We start from the raw sequence: 15858 nt of genomic DNA on the forward strand, positions 1-15858 counted from the left end.
TCTCATATCAGTTCTAGAAGAATATTTTTACAAGAAAATATTTCTTAAAGCAGTTTTAAGGAAATTTTGCATTCACAACTTCTTTACCAATATCATCTTTTTTATCTAAATATCACTCTTTGTAGTACAAGCATTGAAAGGTCAAGACTTACGATGATTTAGTAGAGAGTAATACTTTTTCAATAGATACAGAGAAAATATCATCGCCATTTCTTTTTGATAAAGTGTTGTTTACATACGAAGCAGGATTTAGTCGCGAAGGTGTTATTAATATCCATAATAATCATGTATGGGCCGACGAATATCTCCATAGGATTTTTGAAAACCGATTTCCACATAACTTTTTTATTAACCTTTGGGCAGGTATTTTGGGAGATTTATCTCCCAAAATAGATGGATATCTTTGCATTTAAACGAGCCGGATTAAAATTTTTTGAGACAAAATTTTGCAGAGTTGCTAGATGAAGTGCCCATCGGATTAAAAGCAGAAATGTTTTATGCATAGGGTTGCCAGGTGTCCTCCTTTCGGGAGGACAGTCCTCCTTTCTTGCTGTGAGCTCTCCTTTCTCCTTTTCTACCCAAATGTCCTCCTTTTGAACTGCTTTTACACTAAATCCTGCTTTTAATTTTTAAGTCAATTTAGCGGCTATTTAGCGACTATCTTTATTTTACTATATTTTATCGCTATTATTTCATATAGCAGTCGATAGATGTCTCGCCCTTCGCCCGTATAGTTGTTTTATTTTTGTAGCGTAGGTACCGTACGGCGGACGGCGGTATTTTGTAACCAATAACCGTAGACGTATAAACAAGGATATGTCCTTGGTTATACGTCTATGTTTGTAACAGACGGCGCCGGCGGCGGCGGTGTAGGTCCGGCTGATTTTTTTGGTGATTTTAGATTTTAGTGTTGTCTTGTCTCTGTTTTAATAATATCTATCAGCAGTGTGGCCAGATTGAGCGATTTATCGCAATTTGGGCTACTACAGGCCCTATATATGGAATTATGGATCAATCATTAACTTCGACTCCAAAAAGTAAGAAAGTGAAGCGTTCCAGCTATTTCAATGACGCCTGGCTTAAAGAGTTTTCCTGGGTGAAAAAATATCCTTTTAATATAGAAGAAAATAAAAAAACAACTCAGGCATATTGTGTAATATGTAGATCGCATTTTAGTGTAGAATATAAGGGATATACAGCTCTTTCTAACCACGAAAAAACTGCCAGTCATCGTTCAATGAGTGAAGCTGCTTCAACGAGCAAATCAATAACAAATTTTTATGTTAAATCAAACACTGATGAGGAATTAACAGTCATTGCTGTAGAAGTTGCCAATATTTATCATTGTGTGAAACATAGCATGTCATACAATTCATTGGACTACGGTTTAAAACTAGACTCAGAAACGTTTTCAGATTCTAAAATAGCAAAAAAAATATCTTGTGGAAGAACAAAAGCTACTGCTATAGTTCAAAACGTTTTAGCACCTTTTATTTTGGAAAATATTGTTTCTAATTTAAAGTCACAAGATATTTTTTTTGCTATACAGACCGACGCATCAAATAAAAAAAATAGAAAGTTTTTTCCAATTTGTATACAATATTTTGATAAAAGCGGTATTCAAAACGTAGTTCTAGATTTTGTTGAGAATAATGATGAAAGTAGCGAGAGTATGTTTAAAATGCTAGAAACCTAATTAAAAAAACTACACTTAGATTTTACCCATATTACAGCCTTTAACGCGGATAATACAAATTCCAACTATGGAAAACACAATTCTTTATACAAATTAATATGTGACAAAAATAAGAATGTTTTTAAAGCTAACTGTCATGCTCATTTAATCCATAACAGTTTAAAAAAATCTTTGGGAAATTTAAATCTAGATGTGGAGAATATCATTCTAAAAATTTATGCTCACTTTTCCAACTTGGCAAAAAGAAGAGATAAATTCAGTGAATTTTGCGATATTTACTGATACAGAATTTAAAGAAATTTTACGTCATGTAACAACCCGATGGCTATCAATGGCACCGGCTATTGATGGAGTTGTGTTGTTATGGGATGTTCTAAAATCTTATTTTCTATCGGCAGAAGATTTACCAAAGGTAGTTAAATCAGCCTTGTTAATCTCTACTGATAATGAAATTCCAGACAAGGTTTTAATATATTTAAACTTTTTATCCCACATTCTAAAAATTTTTCAAGACACGGTATTAAAACTAGAATCAAATGACACAACATCTTTCAAATAATAGAGACATTTTTAACTAAATTATCTGATAGGGTCAATAAGAAATTTTTTGGATTTAAGGTTATGGAGCTTTTGAAAAAAATACCTGAAAGCGAAAAGAAAAGTATTGAGGCAGATTTTGCTTCATTTCTAGAGATTGCCATAAAATATTGTAAAGATAGATGTGAACTGGACCAAAATTCAACTTCACATTTATTAAGCAAAATATCACTAAGTGAAAAATGCTTTAATTATGATGACATTATTAATGTTATTACGCGGTTGCGTTTGCAGGACATAATAGGATTAGACTGTGATAAATTATTTGACGAGTGCCAGGTATTTGAAAAAGTTTTTGATAGGCTGAAAACAGTAGATCCTAATTTTATAAATTGTGATACGGTAGCCAAATATGTAAACATTTTTAATGCAATCGAAATTCCAATATTATTAATATTTTTAGAGTGATATCATATATTTTAAGCATGCCAGCTAGTTCCGCTTTTCCCGAAAGGGTTTTCTCTGTTATGAACACGAAGTGGCGAGATGAAAGAAACAAAGCTTCAAAAGAGCTAATTAAAAGCGAAATTATAATTTTTTTTAATCAACCCGAAAAGTGTGTTGATTTTTACAAAAAAATAAAATCAAATAATTCTTTATTATCTGCCGCAAAATCTGAGCAAAAATATAAATTTTTGTTTCCCTAAGAGCTGATAATTATTATTGTATGTCGTTTTATCAGTATCTGTTTAATTTCTGTCAAGTTTTTCTTAAGTTTCGTTTTTTATTTGTATTGCCACAATAGGCACTTCTTTTAGACTGATTCGTTTTGCGTTATTAGATTAAGTTTGCATATAATATTTTCCTTTTTTTTGTGTTGGTAATTTTTATTATTTGTTCGTTAGAATTTATTTATTTTCGTTACAAAATTTATTTACGTTATGTTTGCAAATTGCAATATAAGAAATATAATTTATGTTTGCATGAAATTATACATTTATTAAATTTTATTACATCATGCTTCCCGCCCTACGAAAACCTCTCATTCTTCCATGCAGGCATGCAGACCCCCTCCCCCCTCTTTACAGAAAAGTCCTCCTTTGGCTTGTGGAAAACTTGGCAACCCTATTTATGCATAACGGTGAAACATCTCTTGCTTCCAGCTGAACGCAGTTCAGCTGGTTTAGAATAATTAGATTAATAGGGAGTTTAAAGGGTAGAGAGCAAAAAGTATAATTTAAAAAATTTGGGTTGGCTTAGACTGGACAAGAGGCATATTCTTGACTCACAGTGCCGGTCAAAAATGGAGATACTTTTAATTTATTTTTTAACGTTATAAGTTATGCAATATTTTTGAGCGATTTTGTACTAAAAATGTTTATATATCATGTTTTACATAGACTTTAGAGAACAGATCAGCTACCATAAATGTTCTGGGAGTTTTTGCCTTGGTGATCGAATATTTACCAAATGCGCCCGAAGCGAAGATGATTTATATTTATGGGAAAGTTGTTCAAAATATAGGATCTCATTTTCCGAAAATTAATTCATATTTTGTGTTTGTCTCCAGTCAATGAATTTTTGATAGACAGCAGTGTATTTGTTTTGTGGTTTTTCTGTTGGCAAGTTGTTGGATATATACTTCGAGGTCACTATACCCAGCCATAATTTTTTCACTCAGAAATCGAAATCACTTACTTAACGTACTCCAGGACACGCAAATCTTTCTAACTTTTAATACTCAAATGATTTCTAGTAATAGTATAACTTGTCAAGTTATCAAGCAACACGTAAACAAAAACTAACTACAATTATTTAAACAGCCATGGCGTACTTTATAATATTTCTGTTTGGCTTTCTGTCTAGATTTTTTTTTAATAAAACACAAAATTACCCTGATAACCAAACCCGTGACTAATGACCCGTTAGTAAGGAATAAAAACTAAGTAAGGAAAAAAAACTCACGAGGTAAATAATAGGTATTATTTATTCAAAATGCGTGAATAGTAAGCCTATAATGGTCGTAGAAAAAAGTTATTATTATTAATATTAAAATAAAAATGTTAACCTAACAAAATAAATCTTTTGGATTAAGGTGTATTATTGACCTACCTTGTCTTTTTTTAAATTAATTTGTGTATGCTAGTGGTAGTTTTCCGCGGACGTCTATATTTTTTTTATTTGGAATAGCATGACCTCAGATTAAATTTTTTAATAATTTGACTCACAGTTGCCTTTCAAAGTGTATTTACGGACCATTTCAACCTGACGAAGGACTTTTTTACAATCAGCAATAATTCGTGACTTAATGTCAACAGACAACACTATACAACTAGGCATGATTAAAACTTATAAATTCCAACTACTGCCTGAAATTCTGCTAGCTCACAGAATACATTTTAAATAATAAACTGGATGTCAATTCACTTTTGACCAGCTAGAAAATATGCTTTTTTTGATAATATTTCGTAAAATCTTTGTTATAGGTTAAAAAAAATAAAATGTAATTTAGCAGTGGGTTTTGTGGAATGTGTACTACCGATTTCTATGATTCAGAAAGAAAAGATATTTTTGTTAAGTTTTTATTTTTGTAACAAAAGAAAGATTGGTTTGTCAATTTACTTTTGGCCACCAGTGTACATATTTTTACATTTTTTAGTTTTTTGAATCAATCATTTATTTATAACTAATGTATTGAATAATTAAGAACCTTGCATAATTCAAAACTCACTATAAGTTGATCTTTACATATAGTATATCTATAATATTGAATTTATTAAACAAACACTGGCGACCAACAAATCATAATAACCTTGGCTATAGGGTCTTGTTATTGCTTTCAATTTCGTTTTGACCTTATGTAATATTGAGTCTAATATAATAAAAGACTGAAAAAACATTATACAAGCACACTCCTTGGATTTATTTCCTTTGACCGCCTTTATTGTAAAGTGCATTTGAATAAGAATGCAAGATTTGCATTGCGCGCCATGTTTCACAGTCGTAATGTCACATGATTATGACGTGACAGATCGCAAGTTGACAGATGGGAGTTAGTAAGTATAAAGCATTACATGGTAGAACAACGCGTCCTGATTGTCAAAAATTATTATCAAAATGGTAATTATTAATTGCCACTATTCATAAAAAGCGTCCAATATTCGGTCGAAATAATGTTCCCAATTCATCTACTGTGAAAAGAATAATAAAAAAAATTCGAAAGTACTGGTTTGGTTAGTGATGTGAAACACACTATACGAGCTCGTAGAGTGTCGTCCAGAACCAAACATCACGGTAATTCGCGAGAGTGTGTCAGAAAGTCCAGACACATCAATTCGTCATTAGGCACAAGTTACATTGCAACAGGCGTTCTTCAGCCAATTCTCACTAAGATTTACAACTGCATGCCTACAAAATCTAACTGACTCAACAACTTCTGCCAGCAGACCAAAAAAATTCACCAATTGGATCTTTGAACAAGCTGCTGATTTTGCAAAGAAAATTATTTTCAGTGATGAGTCCTATTTTCACCTTGATGGCTTCGTTAATAAACAAAACTGTCGCATTTGGGGCTTAGAAAATCCACGAATGATTCATTTATGATGTGCATTATGGTCTGGAGGAATAATTAGACATTTTTCTTTGAAAATGAAGAAGGTAATGCCGTAACGGTTAATGGCGAACGTTATCGTGCTATTTATTTATTTATTTAACGGTATCCACCAATATTACAAAAATAAAATAACACAAAAGATACTAATAATAATACAACTTAAGCTAGATAATAGTAAGACATAAATCAATCAAAGTTACCAATTAATTTAAAGAAACCTGTTAAAGTAACGAGTCACTAATTAATTAATTAATTTAAGAGAACTCCTAAAACTGCTAAAAGAAACGTGCAAGTCAAGACTATACCTATCGAAAGAACGTTGCATTCTAGTTAAAGGATTATGCTGTCCATAAGAACTACTATCAAAACCTACATAGAAGAGTTTTTTCAGTCTAGTCAATTTTTGCGCCCGAAAATTCAGCCTATTTAAAAGATAATCACAATCAGTCACGCCAGATATTAATTTAAAAATAAAACACAAGTCTGAATTATTACGCCTTGACTCAAGTGAGTCCAAAGAGAGAACTGACATGACCGACTTGTAATCAGTATGACCATTAGCTAATGGAACCTTAAGTTTAAAAGAACAATTTCTCTAGAATTTATTTTGGACTTTCTCAATATTTTCAATATGCGATTTATAAAATGGAGACCATATGGGACTAGCATACTCCAAACCAGAACGGACTAACGAATAGTACAGAATTTTATAGACAGAGCATGAGAGGTCTTGACTGCATCTAGTTATAAATCCTAGATTTTTATACGCTTTCTGAACTAACTTTTCAGCATGAGACAAAAATGTCAACTTAGAATCAAAAATTACTCCGAGATCCCTAACTTCCGTTACCCTTTTTAAAATAGTGGAACTTATACTATAATCAAACAATGTAAGATTGCGAATTCTTCCAAAAAAGGTTGCACCATTCATAGAGATTATGCAAGTCATCCTGTAACAATTGACATTGAACATTAGAATCAATAGACAAAAACAATTTCAAATAATCAGCAAATAATAAAAATTCACAATTTCTTACAATTAATCCAAATAAACCCAAAGCTTGGAGCTTTGCCAGTAGAAGCGCATGATTAACTCTGTCTCATGATTAACTCTGAACGCCTTCGAAAAATCCGTATAAACAGCATCAACTTGGGAACCCTTACCAAAAGCATTAAACAAATAATCTTCATAACATATTAAGTTAGTAACAGTGGAACGACCTTTTTGAAAACCATGTTGACTGTTAATAATAAGGCTTTTACATTGCCATGACAATTGCTCGGTTACAAGTGCATCCAAAAGTTTAGGCAAGGTTGACTGTATACAAACTCCCCGATAATTACTGACATCACTAGTATTACCAGACTTAAATATCGGCGTAATATACGAATTCTTCCAAAAAGAAGGAAATATTCCCGACTTTAAAGACAGATTGAATAAAGTGCAAATAGGCTTCGACAGAGTACATACACATTCACGAAGTAGCAAGCTGGGTATGCCATCCGGTCCCGCAGAAGTCCTGCTTTGTAAGCCAAGAATCTCGTCAAAAACCTCTACTAAAGATAACTCTACAAATTTGACATCGAATTGATCCACAAGCCCTGTCATGTAATATTCAGGTATTTGAAATGCTTTATCAGAATATACGTTTGACAAATATTTGGCAAATAAATTAACAGTATCACCACCCTCATCACTAGTTTCATCATTAAAAAACATATGTTTAGGAATAATATTTGACTTGTTAACATTGCTTACATGTTTCCAGAATAACCTAGGATTTAACAATAGATTATTCTCGGCACGAGAAATATAATCGCGGTAACACTGACCGCTCAACACACTGCATGACTGCCGAAGCCCAGAGAAAACCAAGTAATCACTTTGCAATTGACACTCCTTAAACTTTTTATGAGCAATCCTCTTACGTAAAACTAAGCTTCTTAACTCTCTTGAAAACCATACAGGAAAGCTACCAGTATTATAGGACTTAATAGGCACAAAATAGCTGATTCCTTCATACAAAAGATCATAAAACTTATTTAGGGAAACATTTATATCAGAAGTGTTGTTAATAAAGGACCAGTCGATAGATGCAAGGAAATTATTTAACGATACAAAATCAGCATTTTTGAATATTTCAGAGACCTTGACATATAATATAGTACTGAAGACACATTTATACGGAGTGTGTCGAGAGCCAGCCACCGGCAATAAAAAATCATCAGCCAATCCAGAAGACCCATTAATATTAGAAAAACAAAGATCAAGCAATGTGCCTCCGGATTTGGTAGCTGAAACATTTCCTTACCATCTAAGTAATTAAATACCTGTCCAAGCAGTGAAGGATATAACACAATTTCTTGTGATACTACTATCATAACACAATTTCTTGTACCTCATTTGGAAGCTATTGATCTTGACGACATGTGGTTTCAGCAAAACAGTGCTACATGTAATACCGCCCGTGAAACATTGACGATCTTGCACCAGTTTGCTCCTCGTCCGTCCCGATTTGGTGACCAGAATTGACGCTCTTGCAATTTAACGTCTTTAGACTTCTGACTGGGGTTATCTGAAGTCAAAGGGTTATGCCAATAAGCTTAAAATATCGAAGCATTGAAAGCCAAAATTACACGCTGTATCAATGAAATACCACCACAAGTCTACAATAACGGAAATGAAAATTTCGTCAACAGCAGGGTACTCATATGCCAGCAAAGCCGTGGCAGCCATTTACAAGATATTTTATTTCATACATAATTCCCAAATGTACATGTTTTAAATCAATAAATATTTCAATACTTTGCTACAGAAAACCATGTTTTAATAAACACCAAAATCTTGGGCTTTTATTGAAACATCCTTAATATGGCACAACTTTCGTTTGGATATTTAAATCAACTTGAAAAACGTATTCCTGAAGCTTTTTGGTTTCTTGAATACAGAAATACTGTTGCTTGTTTAACTTAGTTTTAATACTTCTACCAAAGACTCCTGTTCACAAAGTTCACAAAAGTTATTTTAATATTTTATCTATATGTATATAATTAAATTAAACATTTTATTGATGTCACGCAGCCTTTTTCATTTGGTTCATTGATAAAAAAAGGGCCCAACGATCTGGCCCTAGTAAATTCCTTAGCTTATCGGTGATCTGACAGTCGCGTGCAGCAAAATGGTAATTATAATTCGAAATCTAGACTATCAGGCGCCAGCTTAACCCAGCAAAACAAAAACATGAAACAGAAACGATTGCATGAAAATCGGTAACAAATTAGCTACATTTTAGATGAGGGGGCAATAAACTGAATGCACTTAGCATCTCATAATTGGAAATATGTGTAAAGAAAAAACCGCATATGATTTTCATAAATAAAATATTAAGATGTTCATAGGGTATATAAAATTATCTTGGCAAGAGGCGATTTACTCAATAACCAGAGTGCAATATCCGCTTTAGAATCGATTATCGTAAAATCCTAGCTAACAAGGAAATTTCAATCAAACCGGCAGACGAGTTAAAGCAACTTTGATTGCAATTTTAGTTTTCGATAGGTAATGCAAATTGCATGACAACACATTTGATCATTAAGGGGATGATTTTATATGGTAAAAACTAGGCTTGTTACTATTTACTAGGAGATTTAATGTCTGTAGATTAACCAATTAATAGAAACATGCGTAGATGTAGTTTTCTATCATTTAAGATAATGGTGGGACTGCGTATTTCAATATTAAAATAATCACGGATTAAATTGGCGGCGAGGTTAAAACTCCGAAAATATAGCTACAAAAATGTAATCGTCTCCAAAATAAGATAATAAAAGAGCAAACTAAACTTTTACGTCGTGGCGTTCCAAGTTAACAAGGAGACATATTGACGTTTAGATCATCGAGTCAAACAACTCGTTAACCATAAAGTTTAAGCCTATGGGGTAATAAAAAAGAAAAGTCACCCACAAAGCGTATTGGTCAATATACTAGAAAACAGAAGAATCATCCAAAGATTAACAACCTCAACGTTATTCAAAATCTGTAATGCGAATACCAATACCGTATGCGTACACCCAAGAATAGTACTAGAGAAAAACATACTAATGAGTGAAACAAATATTAAATCTTATAAAAAAATCAGGTATACTTTAACAAAATCCAGATTATACGGACGTCCTCACTTATTATAAGACTTATGGTATTTTATGGAGATATTTTTTGGGATCCATAGTTATCAGCCAAAAATTAAATCAACTATGATCAAAAAATACAACATAATAAATGCATTTAGAACACACGCAATTAAATTTAATTTGTTATTGCGAGTTTTTAAACTAATTTTAATTGTGAAAAATTTTATTTCTATTAGTAACATTATTTTTATTTTTAACAAATTTTATTAATAGTAAGTGGAAAAATGGATGAATAAACTGTTGTTTTTTAATTAGTTACAAATTTATTAAATTTCGTATATTAAAGAGTTGACAAAGATCTATTTAATTTGATGCAAAGCATTAAAAAGCAAAACGAGGTCATTCAAAAGGAATATCAACAAAGTAGGGAGGAAATAAAGGAGTAAAACAGAACTGGCAGAGAAAAGTTAGTGCAGGCAATTAATAAACCTAAGCGAAAAACCGTAGCGTAGTCTTCTTAACATAGAGCGTAAGAGTAAAAAATACAAGGAAATAATATATGGATCAACAGTGCTAGACGTCGATTGTCATTTGGCAGATATTCGAGACATCTACCGATTTAGTTCTGAAATTCAAAAAGTCATGCCACGCCCAAATTACATGGAATTTGTGAATTTTGCACTGAAAGTTGAAGTTTTAAAGAACATGAAAGAATTAAAGGAAACAAACATTACACCTAGTCAAGACTACATCAAGAAAGACTGCCAGATCCAAAAGATCCTAAGGCAGTATTTAAAATTTACCAAGAAGAACGATCAGGCAATAGTTATTAAATATTTTATTTTGTTTTTAATCTATGTATATAGATACGGTTTTAAAAAGGTACTCGATATTGTCTAAAAATTAGTTTTAGAGAAGTCCGAGGTCTGAATATTAAATAACGAGACTGCACCCTTAGAGGGCGCCCTAGAGGTGTGGGAAAAAACACATAAGGGATTTTAGCGTGATAGAAATCTTCTCTATTCATGTACCAAAACACGTTTTTGTCACTATTATAGTATTTGTGCACTCCGACGGACTGCCATAAATTGTTTTAAAAGATCTATGGGGACAATTATCTATCTCGTGCGCGTGTTTCTGAGTGATGTAAGCGCTTCAGTGAGGGCCGAGAGAGCACTGAAGATGACCAGCGTCCAGGTCGCCATGCCACTGTTTTAGCTTCGGAAACAGTGACCAAAATCAACCAAATTGTGCTTGCAGATCGTCAAATGAGTATTCGAATGATAGCCGAGGCTGTCAACGCCGATACAATTTTACACGAGGAATTACACATGAAAAACTCTGTGGGAAGTTGATGCCAAAAAACCTGACTACTGACCAAAAGTTCTTGCGGCAACAGGTCTGCTCAGATCTTCAAAGGTAAGAAGATCCCAGAGTGATATTATTACTTGCGGCGTAACGTGGATTTTTTAGTACGATATTGATACAAAACATCAATCGACGCATTGGAAGATTCCTCATTCACCCAGAATCAAAAAAGCAAGGATATTCAAATTAAAATTCATGGCAATATTGATCGTTTTTTTCGACATTAACGGCATCGTGATGACTGAATGCGTTCCAGAAGGTCAGACTATCAACCAGACTTATTATTTGTCAGTTTTGTCAACACTGTGAGAACGATTTCGTAAGAAACAGCCTGAGTTATGAAAAAACAACTCGTGGATTTGGTATTTGGTCAATAAACGCACTCCAGTGCCACTCGAACACGCACCGTACTCGCCAAATTTGGGACTGTGCCACTTTTTTTGTCTCTGAAGATAAAATCTGCTTTAAAAGAGGCCCGATTTGAGTCGATGGATGCAATAAAGTATGTTCATAGCATTCTTATGTAGGTTTTGGAGAGTGTTGGACTTAAAGGAACATCCTTTAATATTTTTAAAAGTTAGCTATATGAAAGAACTCAGTGCGTGAAGATATTTCAGGGTGTAAAGGAATAACCAAGGCAATGTTTTGGGTTCAATTTTGTTCATATTGTGTATTAGTAATTTATTTCTATTAAATCAACGGATGAAGCAATACGCCTTGCAGATGACCCTTCGATGCATATCACCAACTTATGTGGGCGATAATTGGGAGAATTAAAAAGTATTGGCAGACATAGGCCTGCCTAAAGTAGCCTGCTGGTTTAATAGCCAAATGCAAAAATTAAATTCTGACTAAACTTTTTGCCTGTTGCTAAGCCAAACTTTAGTAAATTTAATATTTGAATAAAAAATATAGAATTAAAAATTTTAAAAGCAAGTAAAACTAAAAATTTGAGAGTGATGTTGGTTTCCAAATCTTAAATGGAATAACCACATACAGTACATAGGCGATAAATTAATGTTAATTTAAAATTTAAAAAACAAAGTTTCTGAAAAAGCAATACATAAAAACATTATATAATATCGCATTTATTAAATCACATTTATCCTATGTATTTTAATGTGAGGCGAAGCTCTAATTTCACATGCAACCACTAGAGGTTAATAATTTTAGGAAGAAACAAGGACCAATCTCTAATAAATTATATCAATAGAGTGGCGCCCCAGACAACTCTTTTTTCAGAGCACTGGGATTCGGCAATTAAAGAAGAACACACTCAATTAACGCTTTACATGGAAGACGACTTAAAACATGAACTGACTCACTTTGGCACAACGGTGCTATCGACAATTTTTGTGATCCAATCTCATCAGAAATCCATGAAAAGTCCACAGCGATTTGCCATACGAATTTCTAAATAACGAAACCTCGAGTTGAAGTATTAATTAATAATTTTTTTATAATTTTCTTTTTTTTATTGATCCTAGACCTTCAAACTTTTTCTCTAATGCTATATCCCAACACTGTGCATTAGGTATCCTCATGCTAATTTCAAAATAAAAATATTTAATTCTAATTCATCCTAAACCGAGATTCTTTTTGTCACTAAGACTTGTAACACATTATGAAATTGTACATTTTCATTTATTATAATTTATATTGTTTTGCATTTTATTCTTTTGAAATGTTTTTCGTTTAAATTTTTTTATGTAGCTATGGTATACTTTTATTCTTTTCGTTATAATAGGAATTAATATATAGGCAGTTTGTTCATTTTTGTACAGATCTATTCATGTACACAACTTTATTGTTATACATTCATATCTCAAATTGTTGTAATTTTTTAAAATCTTTTTTTATTTTAATTTTTTCTATAATTCTCTTTAAATTAATTTGTGGTTTTTAGCTTAAAAATAAACTCATTATTATTACTATTGTGCAGTGCATTCATGATGAAAAGAACAAATTCATTTAAAATTCAGGTGTTTTTTTCTTCTTTTATTATTCGGACACGTTAATTAGCATTGGCTCTTGCGCGTTTTTTGCAATAAAAATGTTCTATATAGGGTACCTTAACTGGAAACTATGGCGTCTAAATTTTTTTTTAATGGAACACCCTATATATCATGGCATTTTACAATTCTACCATATACAGGGTGTTTCTTAACCTATACGGCAAATAATGACTAATAGTGAAAAAAAAAATTAGTAAAATAGTTTTTGTTACGGAGATAAACGACTTATTAATTAAAATTTAAAAAAAACGTAAATTCTCCAAAATAAATATTTATTTAACTATTATAGTAACTGTTCGAAGTTATTTCCATGACTTTCAATACATAATTGAGCACGCCTAATCCAAGAGTTGCAGACAGCAGCTAATCCAGGTTGTAGTCGAATTTCCTCGGCGGCAGCAAATATCCGATTTCTTAATTCTTGTTCATTGTCAACTTCGGTTACATACACCAGAGATTTTAGGTGGCCCCTCCATCGTTCGGGGCACATTCGATCCAAATGCGGTCGCACTGGTCGCGCAAAATGTGGTGGTGCACCATCGTGAAGAAACCACAAATTCTGCCTAATGTGAAGAGGGACTTCTTCAAGGAGTACCGGCAAATTTTGTCGCAAGAATTGTAAATAAAGAGCACCAGTTAGACGATTATCCAAAATGAAAGGGCCAATAAGTATTCCGTTTACAATTCCAGCCCACACGTTTACTCAAAATCGTTGTTGAAAGTTTGTTCGCCGAATGGCATGCGGATTTTCAACTGCCCAAAAATGCGTGTTGCGAAAATTGTAAATACCATGGTGTGTGAAAATTGCTTCATCCGTAGCTAAAATGTTCCTGGTAAAGTTTGGGTTTAACTGCTGCTGATGTAACAACCACTCGCAAAAGTTTACTCGAGGCGCATGATCCCTTGGAAGTAAAGCTTGTACCCTTTGGACGTAAAATGGATACAGTAATTCATGCCTTAAAATTCGCTAAACTGTGACTGGTGATAATCCAAATTGCGTTGCAATTGTTCTAGTGCTTATGTCAGGATGCTCTTCGATGATATCTAAAATCAAATTCTCCAGATTTAAAATGCGCCTAGGTCTAATGGCTCCACCATGTTGCCCTGGCCTCGGCCGCAAAATTTCCAGTTTCTCTACCCCGCTGAACCACACGCAAAAAAGCTTCACGCGACGGATGATACGTTTGAGGAAACCTTTGTGCATAAAGATTAGCTGCAGCCACACTGGTTTGTCTTGATTCCCCGTATGCCAGTAACATGTCCATTAGTTCCTCATTTGAAAAATTATGCGGCATAATTTTAATAAAAAACGAAATACGATCACAACTGTATCAACTGATAGCAAAGTAGGTACTAGTAAACATAATATACATCATCCGGACTTGTTTACTTCTTAATTTGAAAACAAAATCCCACCTGATAGTTATTACATTTTTGTGAAAAAAAAAGAATTATCTCAGAAACTAAAAATATTATACTTAAATTTTTTTTCACTATTAGTCATTATTTATCATTAGCAATAATTTGCCAAGTTTATGCGTATAGGTTAAGAAACACCCTGTATTCTGAATACCTTTTGTATAGCATACCATATGCCTAAAGTCAGAGGTTTATCAAATTTGACGTAATAGACTAATGAAAACATGAAAAAAACACGGCATTAAAAAATATGAATTTATACAATATTTATTGTAATTGATGTTCAGTTGTCCATTTACTTCAATGCTCGGTGTATAAATTCGAATTGCACCATTTCAATCACTTGTGGATCGATTAGTCCAATTTCTTGTCGAATTCTTTGCTTTAAATCAATAACATTATTTGGTCCGTTCACATAAACTTTTGACTTCAAATAGTTCCATAAGAAAAAATCTAATGGGGTTATATCTGGTGACCTTGGTGGCCACTCAATGGGTCCTCTTCTGGGGCAAAGTGAGAAGGTGCTCCTTTTTCTTACTTCTTCTTTTTTTCTTGCTCAGATTAAAATAATGCATGAAATGACAACTAATGACAGTTCTCATAAATGCCTGAGAAACCGTTATCAAGTAGGTTCTAAAATTGGAAACTGTTCGAAAATACATCACATAAAAAAAATATATGTTGATGTCACAGTTTCTACTTGAGACACCCTGTAACCAAAATTTTCATTACAAAGGACGCATTGAATCAAATGAACAAAAAATTAAACATTAGTTGCAATAAATCTAGAATAAATTTTTATGTTTTAATTTCATGTTTCGTTGGTCTGCTACGGCATATTTGACAAACCATTAACCTGAGGCATATGGTTTGCTATACAAAAAGTATTTAGAATATATCATAGAATTGTAAAAGGTGCTATTTAAAAAGAAATAAATGTTGACGCCAATCGCCATAGTTTCTACTTGAGCCAGTATAGAAATTTTTTATTTCAAAAAACGCGAAAGCGACAATAATCGCATAAACACTAATCGATGTGTCGAAAAAATAAAAGAATACCTGAATTTTAAATTAATTTG

The 15858-nt window shown here is 32.8% G+C and overlaps 1 protein-coding gene across 6 annotated transcripts in view; it reads right to left on the minus strand.

The window, feature by feature from the left end:
* The window catches only part of LOC126744651 (protein Fe65 homolog), a 148752-nt gene that overhangs the window by 79093 nt on the left and 53801 nt on the right, over positions 1 to 15858 (minus strand). The gene's annotated exons all lie outside the window — the stretch shown is intronic.

The sequence above is a fragment of the Anthonomus grandis genome, chromosome 14, assembly GCF_022605725.1.
Source record: "Anthonomus grandis grandis chromosome 14, icAntGran1.3, whole genome shotgun sequence".
NCBI lineage: Eukaryota > Metazoa > Arthropoda > Insecta > Coleoptera > Curculionidae > Anthonomus > Anthonomus grandis.